Here is a 21,259-nt window from a genome sequence, read left to right on the forward strand (position 1 = left end):
TTAGATTTTATGTAACTAAGCCTCCCAGAGTTACCCTATGGTAAGATGGGTGGCCAATAAATTTTATAAACAAAATAACTAATAACATAAGTTTCTTTAAATAATAAGGGTGGAGCAAAATAGTTCACGTGTAATATTTAGATCATTTTTTAAAAAAAATGATTAATTCCTCTCTCAATGGCCTTTAATTCATCATTGTATATTAAAAAAATAAAAATATTGATTTATTAGATCAGATTTTTATATAAATTTTATTAGAAGTAAAAAAGTATAGCAAAAACCGGCATAAAGGAAAATGCAACAAGAAAAGATAAAAAGAAATACAAGTTTCCAATTTCTTTTGAAAATGAGAAATAAAAGTCTGATTACCAGATTATTTCTTTATAGTTACAAAAAAAAATAGTTCTCTTTTGTCTATTATCTAATGTTTTAGGCGAGGGTCTTCAAACTTGGCCTTTTTATGACTTGTAGACTTCAACTCCCAGAATATCTCAGCTAGGCATGCTGGCTGAGGAATTCTGGGCGTTGAAGTCCACAAGTCATAAAAGGGCCAAGTTTGAAGACCCCTGTTTTAAAGTCATCAAAGCCACAAATCAAAAGTTCATATTTTTCTATTTCATACTAAAATCTGAACAGGTAGTCCTCGACTTAACAACCACAATTGGAATTCAAATGCCTGTCGCTAAGCAGTGAGGTCGTAAACGCGACTTCACATGACCACATTGTTTTGCAACAACACTCCCCATCTTTGTTAACTGAATCCCACCAATCATTAGCCAAGGATCCACCTGAATTCAAACCATTCTGGGTTTGGTCCCTCTCCATCTCCAAACCTCAGTAAGACCAGGGAGTGCTCTTCTTACAACTCCATCCATTCACCTATCTTCCCCCCCCACACACAAACACATACATACACATCACTGCCATTTGAACTGCCTTGCACCTTGCCTTGTGGGGCAGTAAGTAGCTCAGAACTTCACAATGTTGGGGCTGCTTCCAATACTGCAGCTAAATGGCTGCAAGAAGCCCCTGAGCAAAACCTCAGTGCCCCCAGGAAGCCCCAGCAGCATTTTATTAAACAGTACAAATCAGATGTTTATTCTCCAAAGACTGAATTTTGGGGGGAGAAGGGTTATCATTTTTTCTGACACATGATAATGAGCAAATTACCAGCTTATGTACTGCTTTGCACATGTCTTCAGAGAGTAAATAAGCAGAACATTGATCAGTTACAACAAAGATTTCTTCTAGTTAAGTGTTTTGGAGGCATCTCAGACCACAACATCCTAGAATTAATAGCAAAGGCTTTCCTATTATTTGAGGATTCTGGACTCACCATTTAGTTTATTGACATGTTTTTCAGAGAGCTGAACAATGTTTAATTTCCCTCTTAATTTCTCTTTTAATCTGAGTCTTGGATTTTATTTTGCCTTTTGCACCCACGATGAACCTGGAAAAGACAGCCTAAAAGTACTAGTGCTATAATGAAAAATATAGCTGAGATAAATTTGTTATCACCTTAGGTTCCTCAGTTCATTTTAATATATGTTATGATCTGGGACTTCCAGTGGCTACGCTGTGCCAATGGCGGCTTTCTGACAGCCGTCCGTCACAGGAAAGTGTAAAAGCCGGCAAGACAGCGTCGATCAGCTGTTTTGCAGCTTGAAACCTTCCTCCTGGGTGAAAGGAGGAAGGTGAGCTTTCTCCCGGATGGAAGTAGAGCCTTACCAATCTCCCAGAGATTTTTTCTTGGGAGATGAAGAGTGAGAGCTCCTTCGGAGTCTGGGTATGCTCCGCTTCCTTAGACTCCTTTGTTCTCCGGCGGGAGAACGAAGCTAGACGCTGCCTCCACTGCTGCTGCTTAAATGGAAACTAAGTTAATTGAAAAGCAGACGGAGCGGTCAGGAGGACAAGAATTGGATGATTTTATTTTAAACTTAACTCATGTGAGAATTAACATCTGCTACTATTTTAACAAACTGTCGGAGTGAAGAAATATGGCGGAGGAGTCCTGCTTTGTTACTTTCTTTGTTTGAGAACTTTCGCTGGAAGGTTTAACCCATTGCCGCATCCCTTCAAGCTAGAGGAATCTTCACATCAAGGTATTAGACTTTTTACTCTTCCTTCAGCCATTTCAAACGTTTAGGTTATTGTCCTTCGTTTTAAACTGTTCAGTTGTTTAAAGTTTATTATTTCTGCACCAAGCAATCAAGATTTAAATATGAATTTTGTTTGTAAATCTCTGAATCTTAACTTGGCAACTGTTTTGGTACATAGTACCCATCAGGTCTCTGTTACCTACTAATATAACCTACTTTCAGTGAACTTTCCCCTCTTTGACTGTCTACCTAGCTAGTGATTTCATTAAATATTTCTGCTTGTGTTCTATTTCTAGGAATGGGCAACTGTCATAGCAGACTGGGTAGCTAATTTTTTGGATGTCTGAAATCTGCAGAGGGTCTGGCTAGTGATATAATGACAGCAGGACATGCACAAATAATTTGGGTGTCTTGGAGGATCACAAGTGGAATTTAAGCCAACAAAGTATTTGAAGGTTTGTCAAACTGAAGATGGGGCAGAAGTGTATAGACTTGTTACAGGAGATAGGACAAGAAACAAGCAGTTGAACTTAGTCAACTTTGATTTGATCAGCAGAAACAATTCCCAATAGTAAAATTCTTGAGGTTTCAGTGCTCTTTTGTTTGGTCCAGTAGCATGTCAGATTTCACTTCTAGCAAAACTTGGATGCTTCTTTTCCATTTCCTCCAACTGTAGACACATTTGTTGCCTTTCATGGCTTCTATGTGTATAATCCAAAATTTGTATTTGTTGTGGGAATTTAGCTTCTTAAGTTTATTTTCCCATCATTGTAAGATTATATGAGATATGAGCATGCAGAATTTACCATTATTTTAATCTTGAATAATCCAAGTTAGCTAATGGAAATTGGTATAGCTAGGAAAGGATTCATAATAGTTATTTGAAATAGTTACAAATCTTTTAGCTCTTTTGTAGACTTTTAAGTAGATGCCTCATTGCTTTTTTTGGTTTGAACATAACTGGTAGTATCTGCAGCAAACAAAAGTGTATAGTATTTCAGGAACTAAGAACCCACCTTTAATTTGCTGGGGTTTTTTATTATTATTTTCTGAGTCTGCGGTTGCCTTCCCCAAATGATTGTCTTTCAGATGTATTTGATTACAACTTAAATAATCTGATTGTTTATGTGCAGTAAGAATAAAACTTTCAGGAAAACTAACAATAATTGTAAGGCAAAATCCCAAGCAAAATAATCAAACTTGCAATTCAACATCTCTATTTTAATCTCAGCCAGTGTGCTAAAAAAAAAAGGATAAATAGAGCATATACCTTGGTTAATATCACAAAAGATACTGTGTAGCCTCAGGCAGAGTTCTCTGGATACAATATACTGCAGAAAACTGGCTTACAGCTATAATAAACTTAATTCCCCAAGCAAATCTAAGATTGATATGCTGAGTGTCACATCCATATACCTGCCCTAAAAAAATGCAGGTGGTGAGCTTGAGAAGAATATATGATTACCATTATAGCAACTGGATGCTTTAGACACTCCAGTCATTTTGCAATCCTATACCTAGTTATCTTTTGCACAATTACATCTGCGGTGTCAGTTGTGACCATACTGTTGACAGTATATTTGATTATATTCCATCTTGAGTATCACACTGTATTTGTTTTGTGGGATAATGCTGAAAGCTGCAGTTGATGTAAATTACAAAAGACTGCCTGCTAACTATGCAAGATTTAAAGGGTAATATTACAGTATTTATTGTATTAATGTATTTATTGTAATGTACAACATTAATACCTGTCTTGAAAAAAACTGTACTACTTTCCAAGCACAGTGTTATAGAGCCCTAATTTGCTTGGGACTTAACTATTTTAAGGTACTTCCATTGGGAACATTATTAAGTCCCTTTTGAAGATTGCCTATCTGTACAGGTCTATTTTTCTGACACTTCAGTGTTATTCCTAAATTATTCAGGTCTTTGGAACTATATTTTGCCCTTACTTTAGCATTTAGAAGATTTATAAAGATGCATCTTTTTCATTAGATTTTTTATTATTAAATTATTTTACTGCCCATTAATATTGTTTTTTAAAAAAATATGCTGAGGGTTATTAGCTGCCTAATATTTTAACAATTTCGATCATTAAGGTTAAAGTTGAATTAAAGGTTTAATTGTTAGCCAGGATAAAAAGGCAAAAGTAAAATAAAATATTCTTGAGAATTAAGTGCTATTGAACTAGTGAGAATTATTTTTAAACATACATATCTAGGATTGTACTGTTAAAACATTCAAAGGAAACATTAATATGTTGGTTTTCTTTTAGAAAAGGTTGAGTGATGTATGGCTCACAGCCTAGTCATAAGCATGCTTATTTGAAACTTGCTGTTTCCAAATAACCACATAAAATGTAGGCTGTAGTCTTACACTTAATAGGAAGTAAGCTCTTATTTAAAAACAAATGCTTCTGATTATATACAAGATACTACTCTCATTCCAGAAACAACAAAATTTGACTATTGCAAAGCAGTAAAAGCCACTAAGTTTGATGTCCAATGTATATATATTTTTAAAAAACCTTAGTTTGATATAATATATAGGGGAAAAAATAAAATACCATTATAGTTGCCCTGTTCTGTAAAGTTTTTGTTGAAGATGGAAGCAGTGCTAGGATTTGTGTTCCTTACTGATTAGTTTCAGATGTTTACTGCTGGCTAAAAACATGAGTGAAATGCCATCTTTGTATTTCCTTACTTATTTAGTATAAATTAGATGCTGATATCACATGCACCACTTTTTATGGATATTATCACATATCTGCCTAAGAGATCTCCTGGTGTCCAATTACCACTTAAATTGGAAGTTGTCACTTTGGTGACTCTTGGAATTCCTTTGAATTATTACTTTAAAAGGAACCATTGAGTGTCAATGCTGTGAGTGTTCAGATCTCTGTGTTTGTAATTGCTTTAAAATGATACAAAACCTCTCATGTGGCTGCAATTATTCCCTCATACCTCGATGACTAGTGTGGATTAATACATTAAATGGAATGCCTGGAGACACACACCTTCCATTTCTCACGTAGGTACTTGTGACATCCAGGCAAGGCTTCTAAGATAAACAGCTCAGTGAATTGTCACAGAAAACTGAAAATATTCTAAGATGAAGAGGAATGGGCAAGGCAATCATTTTGCTGTCCAGGGGTCACATGTAACATGTTTTGAAGATGCAAAAATTGGTAATGTCACAAAGCAGGCAAGGATAACAACAACAACAACAACAACAACAATAATAACAAAGTTGGAAGGGACCTTGGAGGTCATCTAGTCCAACCCTCTGGTCAGGCAGGAAACCCTATACCATTTCAAACAAATGGCTGTCCAGTCTCTTCTCAAAAATTTCCAGTGTTGGAGCATTCACAACTTCTGGAGGCAGGTTGTTCCACTGATTAATTGTTCTAACTGTCAGGAAATTTCTCCTTAGTTCTAGGTTGCTTCTCTCTTTGGTTAAATTTCCATCCATTGCTTCTTGTCCTGCCTTCAGGCGCTTTGGAGAATAGCATGATTCACTCTGCTTTGTGGCAGCCCCTGAGATATTGGAACACTGCTATCATGTCACCACTTGTCTTTCTCTTCATTAAACTAGACATACCCAATTCCCGCAACTATTCCTTATATATTTTAGTCTCCAGTCCCCTAATCATCTGTTGCTCTTCTCTGTACTCTAGAGTCTCAACATCTTTTTTACATCGTGGTGACCAAAACTGGATGCAGTATTCGAAGTGTGGCCTTAGCAAGGCATTGTAAAGTGGTATTAACACTTCACGTGGTCTTGATTCTATCCCTGTTAATGCAGCGTAGCACTCTTGGCTTTTTTGGCAGCTGCAGCACACTGATGATGATTGTTTGGGAATTGGTGACTATGGATATTTGTTCTTTCATTATTTAGCCAATGTTAAAATGTGAAGCTCACCATCTACACCAGGGGTGTCAAACTCGCAACGTCACATGACGTGTTGCGACGTATCATGACTTTTTTCCCATTGCCGGCAGTGGGGTGGGCATGGTTTCGGCATGACGCATCCGGCCCCCGGGCCAGCAGTTTGACACCACTGATCTACACTGATTCTCTGCTGGTTTTTTAGCAATCATATCATCAAAATTTGATAATATGCACAGGAACTGCCAAAAAAGCATTTGGGCCTGACCATTGCCCACCCTGAGGAAGCCCCAGTTCCTCTTAATCAACTGGCCCACCTCACTCCACCCTTAGCAGTCATCCCCCATATTCTTGCCTTTGAGATGGTGGAAATTACATCTCTACACAAAAGGGCTAGACTGATAATTCTAGAAAATGTAATTTTGATAGACCTAGAACAGACATGTCAAACTCGCAATGTCACGTGATGTCGCACAACGTATCAGGACGGTTTTGTCATTTCCAGCAATGGGGTGGGGGCGGCTTCCGGATGATGCATCTGGCCTGTGGGCCGGCAGTTTGACACCGCTGACCTAGAGGGTGCAATTTAGGAAAGCTAATTTGCAGCTAAGGATTGTTAGGGCCCTTATACATTGCTTAGACCAGGGGTAGGCAACCTTGACTCTTTTATGCCTCGTGGACTTCAACTCCCAGAATTCCTGAGCCAGTATAGCTGGCTCAGGAATTCTGGGAGTTGAAGTCCACGAGGCATAAAAGAGCCAACGTTGCCTACCCCTGGCTTAGACTATAAGCACCATAATGATAATTTATGATTTGGGCTGTTAGATATTTCATGAATTGTTGGAGAACCTTTCAAAAGCAGGTTAGAAATAGCTTTTTCTCTGAATCTTTGTTTTTTTTAATGGTAGTATTGGGTTTCACATCAAGGCACTGTACATACTTAAAATCTTATTTAAAAATTGGATTACTCAGGAAAAGAGTTTTAAACCAAACAAGGTCATAATCCTTTCTAACCTGGAAACTACCGATTGCCACCTTGGCAGAGTCAGCCTTTACAAACTTTACTTCTGCTCATCCCAAGTACACAAAGGATAAACATTGTATAGGGATTTTCAAGCTGTTGTTTTATTCCATTCCTTTCCCTTGGATTGCTGCTCTCTAATTTTAGAAATAGAGTTATAGCAATACTTGTTTTTCCTGACTCAGTATATTCTGTGAACTTGTAATACCTTTTCTAGTTTGCACTAGTAGCAGCAACAGCTTTGTCTTTAAACTGTTTGCCAGCAGTAGGTCAGATTCCCAGCAACCCATGTAATGTGTAATTATATATATATTCAGTCTATAAATAATGTACCATACTTTCCGGCGTATAAGACGACTTTTGAAAGTGTTGAAATCGGCGCCAAAGTCGGGGGTCGTCTTATACGCTGAGTCGTCTTATACGTTGGAAATAATGGTAGTTTCCAGCGTATAAGACGACTTTCTAGGCATGCGACTCGGGGCCGAAGTCAGGGGTTGTCTTATACGCCGGGTCACCTTATACGCCGGAAAATACAGTATTGACTCCTCAAGCCAGTTTTAAGTCTAGGTTGCTTTTGGTGTTGACAAGTTGCAGGTACAGTATTCAGTGTAACTATGGTTAGTCATCAGTATCTAGTCTAAATGTTTTAGTTATTTTATCCTCTTAGTCATGTTGTTACTGTTATTTTCTGCTTCCTTTTGAAACCTTGTTTGCATTACAGCTTACTGAGATTGCAAAGCTGAATCATTTTTATCTGAGAATGGTTCTGGGTTTTGTGTTGGCAGGACAAACTTTAAACCATGGGCAATACTGTGAAGCGTATACCAGTGATCAGAAATACAGATGAAATGCAGGAAATGGTGTCCCTTTGGGGAATAAGCATTAACCTAACCCAGGGGTAGGCAACCTTGGCTCTTTTATGACTGGGTATTGAAGTCCACGAGTCATAAAAGAGCCATGGTTGCCTATCCCTGACCTAACCAGTATGTGAAGGCCAAACTAAGGACACGGCAATAAATCTTTATGATTAATCCACATATAAAATAAGAACTGGGATGGAGAGCAATTTTATGAAATCCTATCGACTGCATGTGACTTCTCTGTTCTCCATTGTGCTTTTCTCCTTGATTGAATTTCAGTGTTGGAAGTCACTTTAATCAGACAAAATTTCTTGTGCAGAAAAGTATAGGGAAGAAAAGCAAATGTGGATGAGGGTTGGAAATGTCAGCTCAAATTGCAGACTCCTTCATTCTAAAACTCAAAACAACCATCTTAAACTTGCTGGTGATAGTAGCAGATATGGGTTTAAACAAAAAGTGGGGATCTCTCTAAATAACCTCCATGGGATGATACTGTAGTAAGATCAAAGTTTTCTCTTATGCAGACAGTATGATTCCAACTGGAGCCACATGTAGGCATCAGAATTTCCTTTAAGTAGCTTATATTTGGACTCAATTTGTGTGTGTGTGTGTGTGCGTGCGCGCAAACACACACATACACACACATCTAAAAAACTTACACATATATGTGCTATGGAAGAATACAAGGTAAAGTAGGTATCTGATATATTTCCCTGGAGAGGGCATTCCAGACCAAACTGGACCATTTCCTTGCTGCTATGGAAGGTTGCTATTTTTCATCCCTAGAGTCAAGCCTGGGAAAAATATAATACCCTTCTAGGTCTAGACTCCATTGACATCTAAATGTTTGGATCCTCCTCATCCTCCTTACTTACTCCATGAGCTCTTCTACCAAGTTGTAGTAAGGTCCTGCATAATTATCTACATTGCTTGATTTTCAAAATGAGAGATTCCTCAAATCAAAATGGTAAATGCCGTCACTGTCAAGATACATTTTCTGCCTATCACATGACACCAGGTCATCACAAGACACCAGGCCTCCCCTACTTCGAAGTATGTTATTCTCAACTCTAATACCTCAAAGCAGAGTAGAACAGCCTTTCATTGTTTCCTCTGAGGGAACAGTGGAGGAACATCTCTTCCTCTGTCCCATTTCAATTATTCTCCCCTTCTATGAAGTAAGAAAGGTGTTTCCCTGCAACTTAGTCAATCAGCCAGTCTACATGACCTATTTGATGGTACAATCTTTGCAGCTCCTGCCTTCTCCTTTTGGGCTATTCCTGCCCTATTTGTTTTCCATGGGTTTATTTCACATTCCTGTCTAGTAAAATCGCCATTTATAATAGACTAACTGATTGAAAAGGTGCCCCGTAAATTGAATTGAATATGTCATTGTAGCAATTTAATATCATTTGCATTATGATATCATTTAGGTGATGCAGTTGATACACAGTAATTTGCATTATTTGCTTAACGTTATTATTTAAATGGAATAAATTATGGGGGAATTTGGATTATTTGCTTAATGTTATTATTTAAATGGAATAAATTATGGGGGAATTTGGACTGTCCCATGAAAGACTGTTGCACTAAGGTCTGATAAATCAGGCTTTCACTGCTTTTTAATTTAGGCCTTGCAATAGAGAATGTGAGACAGGATTCACAGGATGGCCCAGGAAAGACATTACCGAGACCTGAAGACATTACTGAGACATAATCCATCCCTGATTTGTGGATGTATCTTGTATTGGCTAATGACTGAAAAAGAACCACAAAGCCAGAGGGATAAAACAATCACTTTGTAACATAGAAAAATACCACTTGGCAGCCACTAGGAATCACATCACAGAAATAGGATAGGGATTAGCAATGGGAATAACCATTGTAACTGAGCCCATCCACCATGTTGCTGGTTGTCTTCTTCTTTTTCTCCCTCCCTTTCTCGACAGTAGAGAATTCTTCAGAGAGCTAGGTCTTTGCATAGTGTGTCCAAAGACATGCCAATAGAGAAATGAAAAATATATATAAATTTACGTGTTTAAAAATATAACTATTATTCAGGATCAGAAAACTAAATATTCATTGGGAGAAAATGTATGATTTATACCAGTGGTGGCGAACCTTGGCACGTGTGCCAGAGGCGGCACTCGGAGCCCTCTTTGTGGGCACACGTGCCATTGTCTCAGCCTTGCCTCCTCCCATGACCCCCTCATCAGCAGCCCCCCTGGTGGAGAGTCGCCCCCGAGCGTGGCCCATACAGAGCAGCGCAACCAAGGAAATGGCAGCCAGGCAGTATAAACAAGACTCTGCCCTCACACCCCATCACACACAGTTGATGTTGCGGGGTGTGGGCAGAGGGCATGGCTGCAATGGTGCTGCTGGGCTGCCTGGGTGATCTGTGGCAGGCCCTAGAGGCGGTGAGTGGCCCTGCAGGCAGGTGGGGTGGGGGCGGGGCTAATTTTTGGGCACTCGGTCTCTAAAAGGTTCGCCATCACTGATTTATACTATATTGGATATAGTTAGTACTATATTGGATATAGTTAGATCCAGACCGTCAAGCTTCTACAGCTCTTCCAGATTTCAGAAATTAACCTTCAATTAAGCCAGCCTTAGAGATTTGTGTCCTACCAGATTCCGCTTTCCTATTCTCAATTTTTTTTTAATGCAACAATATGAAATTTCACAAAATGTGTTGTTTTCCAGCCTGATAAAGGCCAGTCTCATTACTATAAGGAAGAGGCCCTCTGTAAAATGAGACAGTGCTGAAAAGGCACACAGGAGGTTGATTAGTCTTAGGACATAAATAAAGTGGTTGGGAAGTCAGTGGCAAAACCACATCTATTCTGACTAACTGTGTTATTAGCTATTAGACAAGTAGAGGTCTTGCATCAATCATCCAAGTGCTGATACATGAAGTCTATGTTTCAGTGACCTAGAAAAATATCTATCCTTGATCCTCGGTAAAAACATTCCCTGCTTGACCGAAACTGCCCTTGATATGATCTCAACTTTAATTACATCATATTTGAAAAGGCTGTTGGATAGAATTATGGAATGTAAATGCAAACACTAAAACAATTAACAAGAAATTATTTTCTGGGAGTGTAGTGAAATAATACAAAAGGCCTCTGGGAATAATAAATCTTCAAACTGAGATCAAAGTGAAATTGGGAAAACAATCCTAGAAGTACGTTTATTAATTTCTGAGTTACTTAAACCACAGTTCTATAGAATCAACTTTATTCAGCTTAGAAAAATTGAATGGAAGTCAATTTTTAATTATTATAAAATACTGTGTAGAATCATCTTAGCCATAATAATCTAATGGCTAAAGTGCTAATTTAGGAAAAGACAGCCCCAAGTTCACCTCCACCTTCAGCCACAAAAACTAATTGGGTGACTTAGAACCAATCATTATTACTCGCACATCCTTTATCACAAGGTTTTTGTGGGGATCATTTGGAAAAGGAAATATTATGTATGTCTCCTTAGTATAAAAACATAGAACATAAGTATGGAGTGAATTTTGAAGCTGAACATTGTTATGGAACAATGTTTAAAGAAGTTATCACAGATCTCACACCCTTATTAATACTTTCTTATTTAATTATGCCTGAATCATAAGCCTCCCTGGAAGGATAATCAATCACAAACAGCTGCTTTTTTATATAAACAAAACATAAAATACCCCAAATAAATGAGACTAAGTATATCCTGTTAATGAAACTTAACTCTTGGTTAGAAAATTTCAGTAAGCTAGAGACAATAAAAAATCAAGTGCAACATCTATGTGATCCAGCCCTTAGTATATTTATTAGGAATTTATCTAGTGATGCTCAACCAGAGCAGCAAGGTGAACATTATTGCCTTCTCAGATGAACTAATGGTACATTGCAATTGTGATTTGTTGATAATGGCACTCCAAAGGGAGTATGATAATGTATTTCATGCTCCAGTATTTCTGTATTTCAAAAAATACTAAAAAATCAAAGTTCTCATTCTTCATTTCCAACATTTTAAGTTAACATCTAATGGCACAAGTTATCCTAAAAACTGTCTTTACAGAATATTTCACTACATTTGCATTCTTATAAAAAACAAGACCCTAACCCTAACCTTGTAAATTGTCTGCTTTTTTTCTTTCATCCATCAACAGACTCAACAGCTTGGATTTGCATTATTTATTTCCTGATTCTAGCTGCCAACTTCAAGGCAACCACTTTATATTTATCATCACTGGAATCTATAGACCACATGACTTGTCATATGCTTCCGTGGTGAAATTTGAAAGGATGTCATTATTGATTCTGTATGACTAGCATGTGTTCTTGAAAATAAATATTGATTGGAAAAATATTGTAATTGAAAAAAATATTTCTTGTGCTGGAAAAAGTCATTTTATATACATGTAAGACTACGTCCATATTTGTTTTGCAGTTTTTCCACTAATGTTTGTTGTAGATGCCAAGAAAATTAAACAGTTAATGTCTTCTCTCATTTGTTCTCCTTTCCCATTAACCAGGTCCTTCTCTGCCTGTTCAGATACCTGGTCACCATACTTTTTTCTTTCTTTCATTCAATCATGTCTGATTCTCAGAGACTGTCTGGACAAGTCCTTTCAGTTTTCTTGGCAAGGTTTTCAGAAGTGGTTTGCCATTGTCTGCTCAGTTCAAAATATTGAGCTTCTCCAACAGTACTAATATATTTCTATTGAGGGGGTTCCACTCCATCTTCTGTAGCAGCTGTCTTGATCAATAGCATTTGTGAAATCTGTTCATTGTTTATTTCCTGGGTTGCTTTGCAAGCATAATATTGATCAACAAATAGATGAATTCATTGCATTCATGGAAAGTACTGAATCCCTTTAGACAAGAACAGATAGCTAAATCAAAGAACAAGGGGAGAAATGTCTTGTTTTGGTGTCCCCAGGAGAGGGTAAAAGTCTCAGATGCTCAGTAAACATCTCCCTGTCACCGAGTTTGTCTGCCCTTTTATTTTAGTTCTCCAAAGTTCAAGGTACTGGCAGTACATTTTTGGAACTGCAAAGCATAAACATACAGTCCAGCCATTCACTTGGCAGAATGGATGAGCAACTGGAGAGATGACAAGGGAGTGAAAGAAATTTCCCCCCTCCCAACCTCAATTCCAAACTTGGGGAATGTCCTCTATGTGTGTGCAGGAAAATGCCCCTGAAATCTTGATTTCACATATGGCTCCACTCAGGGCTTTTTTTGTTAGAGAATGCCCAGAACGGAGTTCTGGCACCTTTTTTGGATGGAATCTTGTAAGGTAGGCAAGGCAGGTTGTATGACATGTGTGAGTTCCAGCACCTTTTTTTTTTTTTTTCCCCGAAAATAGCACTGGCTCTACTATTGCCAAAAACAGAGCCAGCATTGTTTTGCTGCAGCAAATGCAAATGTTTGGCCATGCTTTCTCTTGCAACATAATGCAGTGGTGCAGGCCTCCAGATCCTTTATGGTAAAAGAATTCATGGTAGCAATTGAAGGAAGATATCTATTCTGGGTTTAGAGGCTACAGCATTTAATTCATCTTCTGTTTTGATATTACATTCTTTTTTGGGGTATTATATGAAGTATTGCCTACACAAGCGAAATATAAAAAGAGACCATCCATTTTATGCATTTGTCACTTATCTAAAATTGTATCTGCTGCTTTCCTCAGACAGAGAGAAAGAGAGATCCACCTTAAGGCCAAGGTTATCTTTTAGTATAATTTATATAATTATACTAAGTATAATTGCTGTTTAACACAAACATTCATTTATTTTAATATGTATCAACTGTTTTGAAGAAGAATGCGTGGCTGATGACACTTCTACACGAACTTTGTGCAATCTGACTGTTGGTTGTCAGAGAAATCAAAGTGACAGTGGAAGTGAGTCATACTGCATGAAAGTTTGGTTTTTCAGTGTCAGATCATTGCTGGTAAAAAAACATCTGTTATGCAGGGTTTATTTCTGGATGAAAGTGCTGACTTGGTATGCATTACAGAGATCTGACTGAGAGGGGAATATGTAGATATGTTTTGTTCACAGCAAACGAGAACTGGCGGGTGAAAAAAATGGCTGTAGTCTTTAGGAATGCCATTTCACTAATCAAAAGTTTGAAATAATAATGTACTGATTTTAAATATTACTGTGGCTGGGACAATATAAAGATTCTCTTAGTGTACAATTCACTCATTACACAATTATCTGTCTTCCTGAGCTAGTCAGAATGATGATGGGTAGACTACTCAATCTTGTCCTTCTGGACTTAAAAGCCCATTCTGAGCTTGACCAATCAAGAGTGGTTTAAGATTTCACATTTCTCATGAGAATCGTGGACTTGCGCTGACTGGTATTTTGTCCCACACACAACAAGGTGCATACACTGAATTAGGTATTCTGTTTGGCTAGAGCTAGTGTTCTGAAAGAGGGGAGGGGAGCTCTCTATGGCATCATAAACATTACTCTCTAGTCATGGACTGGCATCTGCTATTAACCTCTGTAGGACTAGATGGCAAGTTAAATGGTCGAACCCTTGTGCTTGATGGGTCTGAAGGGTTTTCTACTGCATTTGAAGAATTTCCTGGTTCATTTATTCATGATGCTATGGAAGCCCTTGCCTTAGTGAATGATCTTTGCTGGAAACCAGATAGAGAAAATGTAATCCTGTTAGAATATTTCGGACATGTGATGCGACACCCAGAAAAATATGGCATATTCCATTTAATCCTCCAGGGAAAGATTGAAGGCAAATGAGGTCCAGGCTTCAAAATCTAAGGGACTGATTTGAACAAAACTCAGCAGCACCTTTTCGTGCGGCTGCTGATAAAAACAGGATCGCCAACGTCTGATAACGGATATGGCACAAGAAGAAGAAGAAGAAGTTACCTCATGGGGGCTTTCAGTCCTATCAACCATAGTATTCTTCTGGTTATCTAGCAGGGATGACCTTAGATTCACTATTTTACATCCCTTTCAGTTGGGATGTATCCAGAAGGTGATGCCGGAGAACTACTAATCTAGGTTGTTAATCTAGGTTGTTCACCTATGGTGTCCCACAAGAATCTACCTTATCCTCAATAGTGTTTAAGTCTACCTGAACCTGCTGGGGGAGGTCATTCAGAGATCTGAAATGGAATTCCTTCATGATGTTCTAAACCCAAGGAAGCAATTAATACCTATAAACATTGCTAAGTAGTGAGCTGGATTATGAAAAACAAGCTGAAATTAAACCCAAAACAGTCAAGTTATGTTGTTGTTGTTTTTCAGTCATTAAGTTGCTTCCAAATCTTAGTGATCCATTGGGATATTATTTCATTAGCTTATCTGTCATAACCTCTTCTTTGAGTTATTAAAAGCTCATGCTTGTGCCATTTATCTAATACCTTAGGAATTTTGTCTTCTGTCAATCTTTTTCAAAATTGTCCTTGTTTTTCCAGACATCACAATCTACTCCAATGACTCTACATTATGTGTACAAAATATTTTAGAGTCTTTATTAGTGCTTCCAATGAGCACTTTTTCAGTTTTATTTCATCTAATATTGAATTATTTGTTCTTCTTTTGATCTAAGTTATTGTCAGAAATTTTCTTGAGCAACATGATTCAAAGATATCATTTTTTCTTCATTCAGTCTTTGTAGTATTCCAGCGTTCAAAGCCGTATATGATATTGTTGGGAAAACTATGTCATTGACAATTCATAACTTTGTTGTGAGTGGGATCTCTCTGTATTTTAATAGCTTGTCTGCATCTCTCATAGTCTTTCTCCCAGCTCTTCATTTGATATCTATTATCATAGTGTAAATTTTGGAACCTAGAAAGACAAAGTCTATCTTTCAACTTTGAACTATTTCAATTTCTTTAACTGTTTACATTGGGTTGGCATTGCCTATTGACATAATCTTACTTTTAGTCACAGACCATTTTTTTACACTGTCTCACCTTCTACAAGAGGTTCCTTAGACATTGTGAATGTCAAAACTTTTCATAAAGTACAAATTAAGAGAATTACAGATCAAAAAGGAGAATATCCAGACAATGTCAAAAGGAGAATATCCAGACAATGTCCCTTCAATTTATGAGAAACTCCTGAATATGACACTCAATGGGCCCTTTGGAATATATGTGCAGCATGCCTAGAGTGCTACCAAGGCTCAAAATGTCTGGGATCTCTACATGCTAATGAAGACATTGGCTTTAGGTTACCTCTTCAGTTGTTGGACTAGGAAGTATATTGTATATTGTTCTCCTTATTTTAATTGTTTCAAGCTGTGATAAAAGGCCTCAGAAAATAAAAGTGATAATGCAATAATCAGACACAATCTGTAAAGCTTCCCCTGTATCTCTTACTAGTATGGGTATGAAGAGATTTATGTTACGTTTGCAAAAAGAGAAAAAAATACAACACATTACTGTGTTTCATTACTCATTCCTCCAATCATGACACTACTATAGAGGGGGGAAGGAAAAAAGACGTCTAGAAAGTGGGATCCTAAATAAATCTGCTCACTATGGCTCAGAAACATTAAAAGAATTACGACTATATATTTAATATAATCTGCAATGGCTGGCTTCTGGAATCTGATTATTGGGCATCCATAATGTTAAAAGTGGAAGAAGCACCAGCTATGGGTAGCAATTGGGTGTATTGGTGAGATTTTACAAGCTGAATTAGCATGGCTCCACAACAGGCCCCATTTTTCTAATTTCTCTCCCATACTTCATAAACAGTTGTGAGTTATACTGTCAGTTCAGATATCTTTCAACTGGCAAGTTTAAATTTAAATACATTTTTAATGGAGCATCAATTATAAATCTAGCAGTAAAATGACAGCCAGCCAAAGCCAATATGTACAGTTGAATAATAGATTGGAGATGCATTATGAGAGCTTCATGTCTGCAAGATTATTTTATAGAACATGGCAGACCCTGAATGTTTTAAGATGTCAACTGAGGGGGAGAGGAGTTGGTAAGAACTCTCCAGTGCCATACATAGCATATAACATGATAACACATGGTTTTTCATCTGTTGCTGCTATGCTGCACTGCTGACTGCCAAACACTGATCAGGTAATCAACAGACTCCACACTTGCTGCTAGCAGCCTCCACATCTTCAGGGTCCCTCCCCTTATTGCTTCACCTGGAGTGGACAACTCTCCCCCATAATCTTCAAAAGTAGATGGAACATGTGAACATATAATGACTAGTTATTGCAATCTACCAGTATTTGAAAAGTGGTATTTTCAAATAAGAGACTAGACCTGGAGTGAGTGAGTGAGTGAGTGAGTGAGTGAGTGAGTGAGTATCTATCTATCTATCTATCTATCTATCTATCTATCTATCTATCTATCTATCTATCTATCATATATCTTAATCACCCATTTCTCTATTAATAAGAGTGCTGAGAAATATTTTAATAGGATTTAAACAGATTTGGAACAATTTGTCTTCATATCTGCATATTTCTTTTTCTACTGCCGAGTCTGTAAGAAAATTTAAATTTTGTAAAACTCTGGGCTGACATAGCTCAAGTTCTAGATTCAGAGCATTGCCAGGACACTGGCCCCTTAGTTCCCCAGGCTATTTATTCTGAAGAAATGACAGATGTGAAACAGCTGACAAAATACAGTAGTGATGACAATGGGATTACAGGCAAGAGAGTAACTTAGAAAAAAGTGCTTTGCTGGATGTATCAAAGAAATTGTCTAAGACTTTAAAATTTAAAAAGGAAATACAAATGATAAACGAAAAGAACAACCTGGATATTTTTTTTCCTTACTGGATTTACAAAAGATGCTTGTTAAAATCTTAAAGAACTCTCTGCAGTAGGACAAAGAAGCGATTAAATCAAATCCTATGACAATAGTGAATGAACGGTGAAAACTTAGAAGTAAAAAGAAGAAATATAAAGTTGGCTTATATGATCAAGATTAAAACAAGCATGTTGTTTCCTCTGACAATCCTATGCACTTTCTGCTCATACTAGATCTGAGAAGATGATGTTTTATGAATTTGTTTATCGAAAAGAGAGGGGATATGGTATGAACAGAAAAATGTTTGTAGCCTTAGAGCAGGGGTCTTCAAACTTGGCCCTTTTATGACTTGTGGACTTCAACTCCCAGAATTCCTCAGCCAGCATGCCTGGCTGAGGAATTCTGGGAGTTGAAGTCTGCAAGTCATAAAAGGGCCAAGTTTGAAGACCCCTGCCTTAGAGGGAACGAAGAATCATTAAATTTGTTCATACTTTTGATAAGGTTGGAAGTCACTTCGTTATATATTTTTTTCCTATATATTCTCACTTTTTCTTCTTTTTCTCTTTTTCCCTGCAGTTTTTACTCCTTTCTATTCTCTTAAGTTTAGTTTGCATATATGTGGTATATATACATATATACACATACCCCTACATACACATATATACTGTATACACATACATATATAAGCATTATTATTGGGCAGAATTTTGTGGTTGTGTGTGTACCTTTTTTTCTGTTATTCAGGAATGTGTGTGTGTGTTTGTGTATGTGTCTGTGTTCATTCCCCAATTTGGCAGCTTTTCCTCTGTTCCACCATCTTCATGGTAAATATTCCTTAATAGGTTGACTAGCTGTTCATATCAGTGCTGGAGCTTGTGAATTGTATGCTTTTAATTCTTTTGAAAACTTCTTTAAAGACCTGTTTTCTGCCTATAGACTATACAATGCAACTGAAACCACTTGTTCTACAGCAGGGGTGTCAAACTCAATTTCATTGAGGGCCGCATCAGCATTGCGGTTGCCCTTGGGGGGCTGGGGGGCTGTGACCAGGGTGGGTGTGGCCTACTGGGTGGGCATGGATGGGGTGGGTGTGGCCTACTGGGTGGGCATGGCCAGCTCTACATTGTTCGCGTCAAGGGTGTCTGTGGGGGCCTGGGCAGGAGTGGGACAGATCTGAGGTCTCTGGCAGAAGGGGGTGGGACCGGGGCAAGTGCCAAGGCATGGTCCATTTCTTCATTCCTCACAAAGAGTGACACCTCCCCAGCATGCACCCAGGGGGAGGGGCCAATGTGGCAGGGGCCGGTCCCTTGATGTTTTCAGACGGCCTTGTGGAGCTAAGATTGAATGCGTTTCAGCATAGATGGCCACCACAAAATTGTACATTGGCTCCTGGCCAGCCTTGGGCCAGGGCCAAGGCAATGGGGGCCATTCCCTCACTGTTTCCAGGATGGCTTCGCAGGCCACATGAAACCACTTTGCGGGCCGCATCCGGCCCCCCGGGCCTTGTGTTTGACATGTCTGTTCTACAGTGATTTCAGTTGCTCTTTGTGGGCCCACCATTTAGAGTTTGGGAAAACACACGTATCACTTTTCACATAAGCAGGAAGATGCCCAGCAAGGCACTTCCCTCTCCCCACCCTTGTTTCTTGGAAATTCCTTGTTGTCCTCCTGCAAACCTTCCTTGGCATGCTTGTCAGGATAAAATTAAGCGATTGAACTCGGCCTCTGTCCTCAAATGACTGACTCCTGGAGCACTTGTTCTAATCCTGCATCCGAGTTGAGAATGCAGCTATGAGGGAGAGGGGCAGTCTCTAAATATGATAAATAAAAAAATATATGGCTGCATCTGAAACATTTTGTATGAAAAAGTAAACAAAATAATCAGGAGGTCACATAAGTTTCTTTGGGCAGAGGCTGAAAGAACCCAATCTTGTGATCATTCCATTGAATTATAATTGACACAAACATAATGTGGGGGTAAAGTTTTAAAGTATCTTAAAGAGGGAGGGGGAGTATGAAATTGCACACCAATGACCTCCTTTCTTTTAATATCAGCCAGCCTGGTTGAAGCCAGGTCTGCTATAGGGCACTTAGTGACCCAAATGAGCTGCTGAGCCAGACCTCATTATTGCGATATGGGTGTCAGAGTGTGACTTCTCTAGGCCATTACTCTAAACCTGCAAAATGCAGCTCCTGTCCTTGCCTCCAACATTCAAAATGCTGAAACTGCTGCAAAGAAACCCAACTCTTTATTAATGCTCTAAAAGCAGGTTGTTGTTTTTTTTGATAGAATAAAAACAGTCCTGGATGGTTCTATTTTGTTTACAGGGGCTCCATGCCACTTGCTGCCAGCGTCAGCTCCTTTGGGTAAGATGTCCCTAGGTGACCTGTTTGCTCTTTTCTTCTGGAAGACTTCAATTGAGGTTGAGCAATGTGCCTAACCTCAGTTCAACCACAATGTTCAACCCCCAACTTCCATCATCCTTAGCCAGCATGGCCACCAGTTAACACTGAGAATACCATGGTAATTGGAAATTCAAATGGTACTTCAGCCACATAAAGGAGGCAGCTTTGTCTCTACTTTGGAAAGGGCAGGTGATCAACCAGCAGCAGCACAGCCAAGGGCTTCTGAGGATTAGCTGCAGCTCCAAGATTGAATGAGGCACTAGGTGTTACTGTTGTGTAGCAAAAATGTGGCTGCTTTACCCAAAGGCCATAGTGCATGTAGAGGGAGTCTATTTTCATCACTTGTTCTGATCAGTCTTTCAAGGTTTCAATTTGGAAAATTCAGATGTAGAGCACAAAGTCGGCATAAACAAGATGTATTTATGCTACTGCAGTGCAGACTATTGCAACAAGAGCTATACAACTTTGGGAAAAGATGCAGCTGCTTTAAAGGTGCAAGAAGGTGCTACTTAAACTAGTATCCTTCAGATAATCTCCAGAGCATTGCATAGCCCTAATACAGAAGTCCACAACCTATGGGCCACGGCCCACTACCAGGCTGCGGCCTCTTGGCTGCCGGGCCACATGAGTAGCTGGGCAGAGACCGCACACACACACCCGTGCCACTGTTGCCGCAAGTGTAAGGGTAGCAGCAGTACTGCTAGTTTTGTGTGGATGGTGGCAGCACAAGTGGCAGGTGGGCCATGGTGTGACCCCCCGCTTGGGAACGGTGACACAATCCTTGTGCCAGGGACATCATCACTGCGGGCCGCAGTGCAATCCTCGTGCCGGGGTGGCATCACTGTGGGCCACAGTGTGAGCCTCACACGGTGGCAGCCCGAGCGTCATGTTGGATGGCATCGCTGCAGGCTGCATGAGCCTCGTGCCAGGGCAGCATCACTGCAGGCCGCGGCACAATCCTTGTGCTGGTGGTAGCATCGTGAGCCTGAAGGAGGCAGCACCACAAGCTTCTCACAGGCACTGTCTCTGAGAGCCTTGTGTGCATGCTTGCAGCCCCATTTGCATGTGTGCATGCTCGCAGCCTGTTTGTACGTGCGCAGCACGTGTAGCTACATTCATGTTTGCGCATGCGTGGGTAAGGCGCCTGCTCCTTCCTCTTCCACCAGGCCACCAAAACAAAAAGGTTGGAGACCCCTGCCCTAATAGACATATTAGTGACA

Source organism: Crotalus tigris, unplaced genomic scaffold (assembly GCF_016545835.1).
Source record: "Crotalus tigris isolate CLP2741 ecotype Arizona unplaced genomic scaffold, ASM1654583v1 scf7180000024286.1529876, whole genome shotgun sequence".
NCBI lineage: Eukaryota > Metazoa > Chordata > Lepidosauria > Squamata > Viperidae > Crotalus > Crotalus tigris.